Consider the following 14,542-nt stretch of genomic DNA (forward strand, 5'->3'; position numbering starts at 1 on the left):
GTAACCTTTAATAAGATTGGATCCTAAGAAATCTCACTTCAGATGAGTGAAAATTTTGGGTTGTCCGTCCCAGGAGATTTTTTCCTTTACAAGGTTTCCACGATAAATTTCATGTCAAAATGTGTGAATGTTGATTGTATTGCATGTTCATTTCATGTTTATTATTTATTGTTGCAACTTGCTATATATATGAAGTTTACTTTGATAAGTTTAATATATAAAGTTAAGAATTTTTTGGAAAGATTAAGTTGAATGTTATTGTGAAGTTTAATCTATTTACTGAGCTAGTGATTAGAATATTCAAAGTATTAAGTTGATTAAGAGGGAAAATCTATGGTGGAGAAATATCCTTATTAACTTTGGTGCACAAGATTCCAAGAGGAAAAATCAATGGATATGTTTAAGAGGCAAAATATGTGTGGAGGAGAGTTAATGTTATTCAAAAAATAAAGATTCCTCTCACATAAGAAAGTGTGTTTCCATGTGTAGACAAAATCCCTTAAAAAAAAATAGGAAAATGTATTTAATATGTAGACAAAGGAATAAAGTGGGATTTAGGGGTTTTATTTAATTAAAAGGGAAGAAGTTCTTTTAATTAAATAAGACTTCGAATAAGGTGGTCAAATATAAGGTAAAATAAATTAAAAAAATTTGAGATTATTTGATCAAGAATAATTTATTTAAAACTATGCAAAATTGATTATGCATAGATTGTAGTCTAGTATAAAGATTAAAAAATTCTTGGGGGTGGGGGGACACTTGTAGTTTACTAGAACATTTTTTGGTGATCACATATACACATTATTCTTTATGCTTGAAACTGATCCCACAGGAAATATGATTCATATCCCACCATTATCAAAGTGTTGTTTGTTTTTATATTTAAGATACTAATATGAAATGACATGATAATCAATTATACATTTATTACTTATGCATTTAGTAAGATCTTTGATAAGATTGTTTAATCTCATGTCACATGAAAATATTGTAAGAACACTTTGTTAATCTCATAAAAAATGAATGTTCAACATTTGATGATAATGAATAGATAAGTAAATAGCATAATTAGATCTTTTTATCTGGGAAAAAAATCAATAACATAATATTTATCGGGATTGAATGTTTAAATATTCTTTACCATTACACAATTCAAATGAATGAGATTTATTCTTTAACAATTAATGGAAAAATAAAGGTGGTGCGAAGATCGACCTTTTGACACAAAAGTGACGTTAGCAATATAAACAAGGTACAAAAGTTAGTCAATTCAGTCAAATGTCAATTCCACGTATCAATAAGAAAAATATTATTTGAATTAAAATAATATTGAAAAGGTATATGATTTGAAGGACTAGTCAAATAGAAAAAAGTAAGCATGAGACAAAAAATAAGGAAGAAAATTTGGCCAAGCTATCAAATGCACCTTCTAAAAAATGGTCATGAGATAATAGCTCATAATCATTAACAAGTTAACCAAAATGTTGAATACACCAACATAAAAAACAAGAGTCTTTAAGCATTGGTAAAAGTACAACAATAACAAGAACTTAAATTTACATAAGTTTGCAAATGTCATTAACATAGATCGAAAGATCTTGAGTTATAAAGAAAACATAATATGCTAAATATGAAGACAATCCTAGAGGGAACTCATTTCACATGTTTCACACAAAACATAAAGGGTAAGAACAATTTAAGTGTGTGTTTCCATTTTACCATGAAGTAGTGACACTTCCCTAGAATCTTTTCTAACATGAAAGATACCCAATCCAACTAGAGAAAAATATAATCAAGTAAAATTTGATAGAAGTAATGGAATTCATGAAATGATAATTCCTAAAAATAATATAAAAAATCATGGTCACTCACTAATAACATGTAGATATATACCAACATAAGAATTAACCCATGCTTGACTATAGAAACAAAATCACTTCTAGATTCTTCCTAATCATACTTGTTTGGGACACTAAACATTCTCACTAAATTATTCATACACAAAAGAACTTATAAGATTAAATCTATACACATGTATTATTCAAGTAAATGGATATATTAGTTACATAGTGCATAATTTCAAGAAAAATAGAGTGTAGATTAAAATAACATTTTTGTAGAAATCTAATTGTGCAAGCTTACATATTTAGTGAATATTGAATAACATAAATATAGTCCAATTTGATCTTGATGCTAAAACAATAATTTTTTCACATGATTATCAATAATAAAAATAAAAGCATCCAAAAGCATGCAAAGAAATCAAGGCAATACATTACATACTGATATGCATGACATATTTCAAATGTTTTATGTACTGAAATAGAATTCTATCAAATAAAGTCAATTAGTTCTCTTAATAATTCAAAGAATAATGCCAAGTTTGACTAGATAGCCATAAGGATCTCTCATCCTGTTATTTCCATCTCAAATCTATGTTTTTTTTACATTTTCCAATTTAAGAGAACAAATCATGATTTCAAACTCACTTAGTAGATGGTTACGGGAGATTAAGGTTCATTTTAACTTAAACTCATTCTATAAAAATAGTGTCACTATAAATAATATCAATGTTTCCAATATTTGCAAACATCTATATTCAAATTTTATTAAGCTCCTAAAAAATCAATAATCCATTAACTAAACACATCTTATTCCTTGAGGTAACTTAATCACCCATTACATTGCTAATAACAAATGGATTTGGTATATGAGAAAATAATGTCCAAAGGTAAAGATAGTAGTTTGTATTCTTATTTCTAACCAATTCAAGTTCAATTCCATCTTCGATGATTAAAAAAAAACCATAACTACAAGTTCAAGACTATCTTTTATTTAGATTTTTTTAATCAAATAACAAGGAAACACACTTTTCTTTTTAAGTTTCCAAAACTCTACAAGAGAATTATATACCTTAAATAACTTAACTTTCAAATAATGGCATATGGCTAACTCAAACCAAAAATAATTCTAGTAATTCAAGTTTTATATAATTGATTAAAATGGTTGTGTCTAGGCATGCAAAAAGTTTTCATTTAATTCTAATCTCAACAAAATTTTGACATATATTCTACTAAAGGTTTGGCATATGATGTTATGTGCATCTATGAATTTATACATGTGCTAAAAAAGAGTAAAAATAGAAGACAAAATTTAAGCCTATATGTTCATAGTAGGTGAGTTTTGGAGGGATGCGATGAAAAAGGAGTTTGGGAAAATAATATTTTAAAATCAAAGGATTATTTGTTATAACACAAACACACATGCTTTAATTTGGGCTCACTACATGAAGTCCCAACGAATTCAACTTAAAATTCTTTCAAAGTGGTATCTTCACAACATTAAGAAAACTTATTGTGACTAATAAAATATTGATAAAGTAATTTTCCTTCCAATCTAACATAGTTTCTATCAATGTAGGTCTAGGTCTACGTATTGTAACCTATAGATATTGATCTACTTATATTTACAAAATATTAAGCTTCCACAAATTGGGTCATTACCTTTAAATATGTTCATTTATAGTCTCTAGACATCCTTGCAATTTTCCTAAAATATGATCTCCTATGTGCATGATCTCACTAAGATAGTATTATCCCATTAAACCTCCTTCGTACTACTTAATCTACTTGTGTTTATCATGCTCTAATGTGTTATGAAATTTATCTTAGGTGTTAAAATACATTCTACACTAATTTCTATGAAGAGAGAAAATATATAAAATATTAGATAAAATATCTTTATAATAACATAATTGGATATGCAATAACATGTATTTTAATATATAGTTAATACATAAATATGTGCAATAGATATAAAAATATACAATATAATTCATACTATACATGGAAAAAATCCTTTTAGGAAAATGCTAAAAAATACATGGCACCAATTGTAATATAAAATAAATACAAGTAAGAAACTTCAAGATTATTCCTTTATAGGAGCAACCAAAACATTAAATATTTGAAATTTAAATATTTAATGCATTCTTGGAATAAGGGGCAAATTTTTTTTCAATCAAAGTCAAATTATAGGAGGCCTTAGGCCGATAAGAACCATAAACAAACCCAAAACAATTAAATTATATCCTTTTCCACTAGCTGCTCAAAAGTCCCATTATATTCAGTAGGAAGATCAACCCTTCTTGAAATATCCCAACCATCTCCTTTCTTTGATGCCCATTTTTCAAGACATCAGCCACTCCATTCCATTCCCTAGGAATATGAAAAAAAGAGATTCAATTCAAAAATCTACTTAGATGAAGGATCTCTCTAACAATAGAGGCAATTTTCCAATTAGAATCATCCACACTCTAGTTATTAATCATATCCACAACAATCTGAGAATCTGAGTCACACACCATTTTCCTCCAACCTAGAGAGCACCCTTTCTCAATAGCTATCTTAATGGCCAATTCCTCCATCACATTATTGGAATGAACTCATTTGTAAATAGAGAACATGAAAATAACATTGCCATCTGTACCTCTCCCAATCCCCTCCACACTAGCCTACCTAGGGTTCCCACGGGAAGAACCATCTGTGTTAACTTTAAGGATATCGATTGGTGAAGGTCCCCATATCCCTACCCTAAAAACCTTCTCTTGAGTAGCTAAGATCTCTTACCACTTGTGCATCTCAATCCTTTGTCCACCAATCCAAAATTCTTGACTATACTGTAGTCACTAGGATCCACAAGTTCAGTCATATCACACTTGACATAGATAGTTTCCTAAAGTCTACTCAAAATCATCTGCCACAGTTTAGTAACTCCCAAACTGGAGTTACAAAAAATCATTCAATTATGTTCCAGCCAAAGATTCCAAAGAATAAAATTAGGTCCAATACCCAAGCCACCTAGAGGAACATAGCTTTTGCTAAGGATCTGCCAAGGCTATCCCAAAAATCAATAAGAGTTTTAGCATGAATGCATCCATGACACCACACCTCCCACCATTTATTTTAGATTTCTCTAGAGAGAGGACATAAGAAGAATAAGTGAGAAACATTCTCTCCATTCATCATATAGAGGGAACATAGAGAAGGACCCTAAAACTCTCTTCTCTGGAGGTTATCCCAAGTAAGACACTTCTTTTGAGCAACTAACCATAAAAAAAGTCACATTTTTGCCAAGAGAATTTATTCCAAACCTTCTTCCACTAGGGAACTTCATTTATTCTATGACATTGATTATCTAGCCAAGCATAGCCTTGGGCCACACTAAATTGGCCTTTAGGACTTGGACCCCAAGCAAGGATTTCTTTGTCCTTTGAAGAACTGCACAACCTAATAGAGAGGAGATTAGCCAACTCAGTCTAAATCTCTGAGGAACCCCCAAAGGCCATTCAAGAGGATCCTTCCAACAAGCCACATCCATTGAGCCACACCATTTAACAATCTTGAAGTGAGCTACCTTAGTCCATCTTGCATCTATAAAAATCTAACATAGAGGCTGGAAGTGGGAATAGCTGGAGAGAATAGGAGGATGATTGTCCCAAGAATCCTGCCAGAATAAAACACTCAATCCCTCATTACATATCCACAAAAAAGGCCTTTCTTAATAAGAGGGTCTCCCCTTTTAAGAGTATCCCAAATAAACAAGCCCTTTCCATCTAGAGCCATTCTAGGAATAACCTAATACTCCACTCTCAAAAATTACTTTTGGGCCAGAATCTTAGCCCAATCCTAATCTTGATTCTTGCACCACCTCTAGTATAACTTAGTAGCTAGAGCCATGATGCCAAGAGCCATACATTTAGTGCCTAGACCCCCAGAAAACTCAGGTAGAATAATTATGTACTAGTTGACTAAGCTTCATTTAGAAGAGACAAGATTGCTTGACCAAAGTAATTGTCATGACAAAGAATCAAATTCTTTCATAACCCCAATGGGAGGAGCTTGCACAAGAAACATGTAAATTGGAAGAGCCTGAACCACAATCTTGAGGAGGATAACTCTCCCAATAGAAGAGAGCCACCTATGAGTCCAGTGGTTGACCTTGTTACAAGATTTATCCAAAAGACCTTGCCAATATTTCTTCAACTAAGTCCCTAGAGCTAAGGGAACTCCAAGATATATCAAAGCAAGAGAACCAATTTGAAACCTAAGAATCCTAGCAATCCTGAGGTAAATCAACTATGGAGTATTAAAGAAATAAATAGATGACTTACCTTCATTAATTTTCTGCCTAGACGATTTTAAATAAGTGTCCAATATCATTCTAAAGTTTCTTGTCTCATTTTTAGTAGCCAAGCCCATTAGTCCAGTATACTCCACAAATTGGAGGTGCATGTGCATTGGAATATTATTGTGCCACTTCCACCCTTGGACAAGCCCCTACTCATCTTGAAATTTTATAAATCTTCCTAAGCCATCTGCCATAATAATAAAGAGATATGGAGAGAGAGGATCCACCTGTCAGTCCCTAAGAAGTAGAGAATAGCTTAGTGGGTTCTATATTAATAAGAACTAAAAAAGATGGGGATGTCACACAACTGAGAATCCTATCAACCCATTCCATATCAAATTCAAAAGCTAGAAGAACACAACCCAAGAACTCCTAGCTAACTCAGTTGTATGCTTTTGCTAAATCCAACTTAATAAACATAGCCTTTTCCTTAAATGTGGCCATAGAGTGGATAGCCTCTGAAGTAATAACCACCTTATCCAAAATCTATCTGCCACTGAGAAAGCCTCTATGTTCCTTGGATATCAAAGTAGCCAAATAAAACTTGAGCCTTTTAGCAATCAATTTGGTGACAATTTTGTAAGTGACATTGCATAAAGAAATAGGTTTGTATTGTTCCAAACTATTAACCTCGTCAATCTTGAAAATGAGATCCAGGAAGGTAGCATTCAAAGACTTGAGCATTTGTTTGTTCTGATATGATTCCTAGAATACTTCAAGAAGATCAAATTTAATAATCTCCCAAAATTCTTGGAAGAATTCAATGGGAGAAACATCTAGGCCCGAGGCTTTACCTTTCTTCATACCAAAAACCACCTTCTCTAGTTCTTCAAGCACAATAGTCCTTAATAGATTCCTATTCATATTGCTAGACACAAGTTGGGGAATGCAAACTAAAATAGACCTTTTCTCTACAATGAACAAGGTTCCTCCTTAGAGAAGAGTTGAGAAAAGCATCTAATTGCCTCAAGAGAAATCACCTCTTTGGAAAAGAGTTGATCTCCAGAAGCAGGAACAAGAGAAGTGATAGAATTTCTAGACTTGTGAGCTTTAACCATGTTATGGAAGAAAGCATTTTTTTTTGTCTCCCTCCTATAGCCAATCCACCCAAGAATTTTTCTTCCAAAATATTTCCTTTTGAAGCTCCCATTCCTGCAATGCCCTTAGAGCTAAGGAATTTTTAGAAATTAAGTCCGAAGTCATTCCTTGGTCTCTAATCTGGAGAGTGACACTGTCCAGCCTGGTTTGGGCTGCCCTCAAATGGACTTGAAGGTTCCCCAAGCACTATTTATTCCACTTCTTAAGCCTAAATTTCACATACTGAAGCCTCTTCTCAAAGGTGAACATGGAAGTGCCATTAGGAGGCCTACCTTCATGCCACCAAGCTATCATAAGATCCTACAGAGAGGGATCCCTCAACTACATTAGCTAAAACTTGAAAGAAGGATTCTTAGAAGTATTAAAAGGAGTGATGGAGAGATTAATAGGCTAGTGGTTAGAGCCTCTCCAATCAAGAATTTTTGATCTAGTAGACCATCTAATATCTATCCAAAAATAAGAAAACAAGAACCTATCTAGCCTTTTCAAAATGGCCTTTGTTCCACTCCTTCTATTGTTCCAGGTGAAAGTAATAGAGCTAGGTTTAACATTAATGAAATTCAAATAACCAATATTATCTCTAAGCATACTAGAAGAAGGGCCCAAATGAGAAATCTTGCCTCTCTTTTTTCTAAACTAGTAACAACATTAAAGTCTCCAGCCACAATCCAAGGAAGAAAAGAATCCAAGGAATGAACAAATGTGATATGTGACCACATAAGAGATTTACCCACCAAATCAATAGGAGCATAAATATTAGAGAATATGCACCTTTATCCTATCTCAAAGTGAGAAGCCATCAAAGAAATAGAGGAACTACTCAAAATCCACCACAGAGGAGTCACCTTCTTAGGATTCTAGAGACAAGCAAGTCCACCTAAGCTATATGGAGCACCCACTCCTTGCCAACTACCACGGGGCCACAACTTTGGCCCACAACTATCCAATTCATGAACTGTAAGCTTAGTTTCCTAAAGGAAAATAATATTTGGAGAATGAGAGTCTATCAATATATGAACAACCTTTTGTCTAGGGATGTTGCTCAACCCCCTCACATTCCAAGGGAGAATAATCATTTAGAAGATTGCAAGAAGTGAGAGTCAATGGGCTTCACAAACCCTACCTCAACTAAAGTCTCTCCCATCATCTTAACCTTCTCCTGATCAATCTTCCTCCCACTCTTAGCAGACTTCTTTGAGGTCCCTTTTTTAAAGGGCTTTTTCTATAAGCCTAAAGATGGTGCAGCTTTAGAGCCTTTTGTGATGTCAGGCATCCCTTTTTTGCCAGGGAGAGTAGAAGCTATGATGTTTGGGGCATCTCTAGGATGCGACCCACCAAGAACATCACAACTTTTCTTCTGATCCAATCCATCCAAAAGAACTAGTTGACATTGTTCCTCTTCAGGTACCTAGGCAAGATTCCTAACCTCCTCTACCTAGGGGCCTTGAAAAGAACCATCACCCAAGGGTAGCTCAACTAGTATGCCTTCCTCTTGTACCAAATTATCCAAAACATTAAAATTGTTAAAAGTGCCATCATTTTGTCTGTACATCCAAGTTCTCTTCTACCCCTTTCCTTTATTACATGGCTTAACTGGGATAAAACCCTCCTTGTCTATAAAACCTTCTAGCATAGGGGCCTTACCCTTATCATCCTTAGGGGTCTGTATAGTGGAAATATGATTGAGAAAATTTATTTCGGGGGCACTTTCATTGTAAGTGCCCATACTCATAGCATATCCTGCATCTAAAAGGTAAAGTCTCATAGTTCAACTATTGAATCTATGAGGTAGGGCGCAAGTAAATTTCCATAGAATCAAGCAGTAGATTATTAAGATCAACCTCTACATAAATTTTTGCATATGAAATTACCTTTCAATATTGGTTTGTGTGGCTGACCCAATTGGTTTCCCAAGAAAAAGTAAGATCGAATGAAGAATATCCTCTCTCCAAATTTCCAGTGGCAATCGAGGAAGATGAACCCACACTGGGACCTGAGACAAGATCTCCTATGTAGAATTGAACCCGATGTGCTAGATTTTGATGAAAAGCCCAACTTGGTTAAAGAAATATGGACCACCTTCAATTACCTTGTTCCTATTTCTCATATTTGAAAAAATAACCATAAAATAGTTGTTGGTCACCAGAAGAATCTCCATATCTCCTTCAGGATTCCAAATCTGATGTGCCCACATTTCCAACACAAGAAGAGAAAGATGGAGACCTAGAAACTTACAAATGAGTGTATGCTTGCCCCACTACTCTACATCCTTTGAAGTCTACTTTGGTTGAATAACCAATATTGGTCGGTCATCAAATCACTCTAAACACCCATTCATCTTCTTAATACATATAGAACCCTTTGATGATGAAGCATTCACCCTAGATGGGAGATTGTTAGTCTAACCCTTAGCCCCCACCCACATTAGTTTAGAGGAATTAGCCATCTCCATATCAAAAGATAGAATATGAGATGCAAGGATCTTTGATTGCCCCATGTCTAGATCCATAAAAACTCTATCCCCAAGCTGAAGCCCCTTACCCACAAACACCAACACCCTGCCCTTCACCAAACACCATTGCAGATTGGAGACCACACTCTCCAGGTCTAGCCCCAGCCAGCCCTAACCCCACATGTCCACCAAAAACCCCCAACATAGCCATATGCACTCACCCTCCACTCCTTGCTGCACCACTCACGACCATCGATAGCACAAAGCAACGACTCCAGACATAGGAAAAATGCCAAGAATAGATAGGCTTAGGGTACATGGGCCCTAGCCTTGCAGGTCACCAATTTTCATAGTAAAGCCATCACATTTTCAATCCGTAACATATTCATTCATCATAATGCATTCTTAATATATATACACTATGAAATATTTTCTATGCAAATACCCCAATGAGAAAAAGAGACATATTTTATAGTTTTAGTAAACTGTAAGCAAGCATAAAAGATAGTTTCCATTGAATTCCCATGTCCCACATTCTAACACTTCATATCAAGTTTTAATTTAGCACAATAGTTGGACTATTTCTTATAGCTATTATGACTTTTCATTACATTTCATATTGAATATTTTGTGTTGGTCATGCAATTTTTTCATATTAGACTCTTAAATTACTTATTTCATGCATTATAATAGACATATAATGATGACCATGATTTTAATGTAACATTCTAATTATGGTCTTATTTATCATATTATATGTCATAAGTAACTCTCGCATCTTACAATGTTATCAATATAAACCATAATGATATATTATTATATTATAACTACTTGCACATATTCTCAAAATGAATAATATGATACAAAGAGTGGAACCTCCTTCTCTTGTGTGCAAGAAGTAATAAATAGTTATACATAACAATAGGAATATATGATAAAGTTATTATAACATCAAATCGATGTAATGAATATGTATAACCCTCTAAATAGAGGAGAAATTGATTATATACAAGAAAGTATTAACTGAAAAAATCACTTATGTGATGTTAAAGAAAATTTTGGAGCATGGTTGTCATTTCTGGTGAATTATGATGATGAAGGGTGCACCCCTTAATACCATAAATACGTAACATAAACAAAGAAATAACAATAGTTTGTGAGAAAAAAATATGGGCTTCTTATTATTGTTTCAAATGTAGAATTACCCAATTTTTAAGTACAATATGAAAACCCACATGAATGCTTTCATTACAATAATATGCAAGATAGAGTTGTGAGTGATCACCTAGAGCTATTGTGGACAATCTATAAACCTTCCTTATATAGGAAATTTTACATTTCCTAGGAAGTTTCTAGACATCAAAACTTAACCCTTGAGGCAGACCAACCCTAAAATTACATATAGAGTTAGCTCAAATTAATTATGACATTTATTTTGGAAATTTATGTTGGACCAACTTTGGAAAGACATAACTTGTGAACTATTGATTTGATTGGGTATTATAACCCCATTCCATAATCCTCATCTTTTGATCTATAGGGTCCAACTTGAGTAATCTCTAGTTGACCTCATCTTGGAGCCCATTTGGAGCATCTAAGGCCCTCAAAACTAATTCTAAATGCTTTTCTACCAAAATTGCACCAAAAATCTGCAATAACTTCAAGAACACTCATGATATGGCATTGAGCCTCAATTAGCAAGCTGATATATCAAATAAGGACATCCACCTCTGAAATTAGGATATTCTAAGCTCATATGACCAACATACTAAGTATAAAGCCTCCAAAAACAACAACACTGTACTAAGGCAACCCTTATTAGGAAACATTTTGTGGCTATTGCAAGATTACTCTTACACCTAGGATGTTCTTGCATCAAACACTCAAGGTAATTTGAGAATTAATCCCATCACATCTCAGGGAGTTAGAGGGAAAAAAAGATGATCAACATCCTCCCTTGCTATCCATGATTAATCTTCTACTGGTCTCCCTTTCCATTTGACCGGATAGTCTTGATATGTTTTGTTCCTTATTCCCCTTTCAATATGACTATCTAGTATCTCCTCAATATCCTTTGTAGCTAAAGTAGCTACTGGAATACTCCATTTTGCTTCTGTAACTTCATCTCCATCACCTTCTTCATAATACTTTATTAGATCTAAAATGTTAAATATTGGTGAAATATTCAGTTCAGCAAGGAACTCTATTTCATAAGCATTTCATGAATCATGCCTTTTAAGTATCTTGTATGGTCCAAACTTCTTCATTTTGAGCTTATTATATGTACCCAATGCAAAACACTCACTCCTCAATTAAACCACGATTTCATTTTGAACTTGAAATTCTTTTATACCTCCTTTTCTCATCTTCCTTAGCTATATATTATGTATTCATCTTTGTAATGTAATTCCTCACCTCCTCATGAATGTTTATGATGTAGTACAGGAAGTAGACTCACCAAAGGAGATGTCCTAGCCCCCAAACAATCACCACATAGTGAAAGAATAATAATAACATAGATATTTAAATGCAAACAATACCAATTCTCATAATAGAATCATAAGATTTACATCCAACATCCCTAACTGTGAGGTCTTTTGGGTTATGGCCAAAGGTGCAATAAATTACAATAATAGTATTGCAAGAGCTCACAAGATCCAAATGCAAGCTATCCTAGACCCACAATCTAGTAGAAAATTCCAAGAATAATCTAAACTTGTGCTCACAAACCACTAAGCAACCTTCTTATTTCCCAAGCCCACACTTAGGTACTAGCTTTGCTAAACTTCACTCCTCTTAGCTATTCCATCTTATCCATGTTGGATGAATGACTCTAGACATCAAAATAAACTCTACTTATACTAAAAAAAGCCATAGATTGGCTTATCAAGTTATAAAAAATCACATTAAGTACACACTCAAGCTACATGTTGGTTTGGTAGACTAAATTAAAAAATACTTAAGACAAGCCCCAAGTTTACAATGCATAACTAACTCATACGAAAACATAAAAGTATACACCCTTAGACATAGATCCACATACCATCCATCAATCCAAATTCAAGAGCACATAAACCAAGTTCGATAGATAGAATCTTGCAAAAGAAATCTCCAAAGTCTTCCCAAGAAATAAGAACATGTTACCAACAACTACCAAAAAAAATCTAACTCCAATATGATCACTCTGATCATTATGCACATAGGACAAGATCCACCTATATATCTCAAACAAAACTCCAATGCACAAAATGTAGGTCCGCAAAATATGAGCTTAATGCTCTTGCATATAGGATTGTTGACTACCCTAGGATGCTCCTACATTAGACTCCCCATGTGCAAAGAAAAGATGTTCTCAAAAGATGGAAGAATGTATTTATGGATTCATCACATAAACCTCCAATTGGTTCTTCACATACATGTCCTCCAAATTATCAAATTGTACACTCTTTCCTTTTTTCAACTTCTACAACTCCTCTCCTACAACTATCATCTTCACATTTTTCTTTAGTGTTCCACAGGTCTATTTCCCACACTAATCTCTAACACTTCAAGAATCCTTCAACTCAACTTGACTACAAAAACTCAGGTCCTCCTATGAAGCTCTACATTTTCCAAAGGAATCAAGGAATGCTTCCATCCAGCCTTCTAAATAGTAAAAACATTCTTGACACAATCATGCATTTCCTTGTAATTATATTGCGAAGGTCTACCAAGTATTATTTGACAACTACTCATGTTCACAATATCACATAACACTTGATCCACATACTTTTTAATCTAAAAATTAACAAGACATTTCTCCCTCACTTCCAAAGAATGTTCATCTTTTAGCCAAATGATCCTATAGGGTTAATGATGTCTCACTCTTTTCAATCCAAGTTTTTGAACCATCTCCTAAGAAACTAGATTATTAGTACTAACACTATCCATAATCAAATTCTAGCATTTACCTCTAGACTCCCATCGAGTCTTGAACAAATTCCTACTCTGATAAGTTTCCAACATTTTCCTACCAAAAAAGACTCATCAAACTAGTAATCTCTCTTCTTTCATCTCAAGTTCATTTACTGAGTCCACATTCTCATTCACCATAGCATTTCTTTTACCTCCATCCTTTTGGGAACATTCAAAATATCTGTGACCTTCCTCTATGAATCTAAAATGAATACCCTTAAATGCACCTCTATCTTTTCTCTTCATCCATTCAATAGGTTTTTGTTCATCCTCAACAATATTTTTGTTCTTTACCAAGCAATCCTACTTTGCCTTCCCTTGGGAATTATCTTGATCTATTCTCTTCAAGTTCTCTTCTACCTTTAAAGCATACTGATAAGAATCCTCAACTGAATCAATCTTTAGCATACATATCTCACCTATATATTGAATCTCAAATCATTAATATATCTAGCCAACTTTTCTTTAGAAAAATCTCTATATCTAGACCAAATTGTTAACTTGTAGAACTTCTCAGTATAATCCTTCATAATTATATCCTTCTACTTTAGATTTTACAATATTTTAAACAACTCAAGTTCATAATTAATAGTTATAAAATTAGCCTTTAATTTTGTTACCATCAATCTCCACCTAGTGATCTTCATTTCACCTTCCTCTTGTCTATTCATAAAGCAACATGCACTTTCATCTTAGTTTTTAACAACCTTACTCTACATAGATCACCAATATCCTCTAACTAAAATTAGTCTTCCAATTCACCAATATAATCAATTAGGTCTTCAAGATCCAAATTGCCTAAGAAATTAGAAACATCCATCTTATGCTTCAATTCCAACTAAGATTTAG

Source organism: Cupressus sempervirens, chromosome 7 (genome assembly GCF_028749045.1).
Source record: "Cupressus sempervirens isolate cs-2001-9-10 chromosome 7, ASM2874904v1, whole genome shotgun sequence".
Lineage (NCBI taxonomy): Eukaryota > Viridiplantae > Streptophyta > Pinopsida > Cupressales > Cupressaceae > Cupressus > Cupressus sempervirens.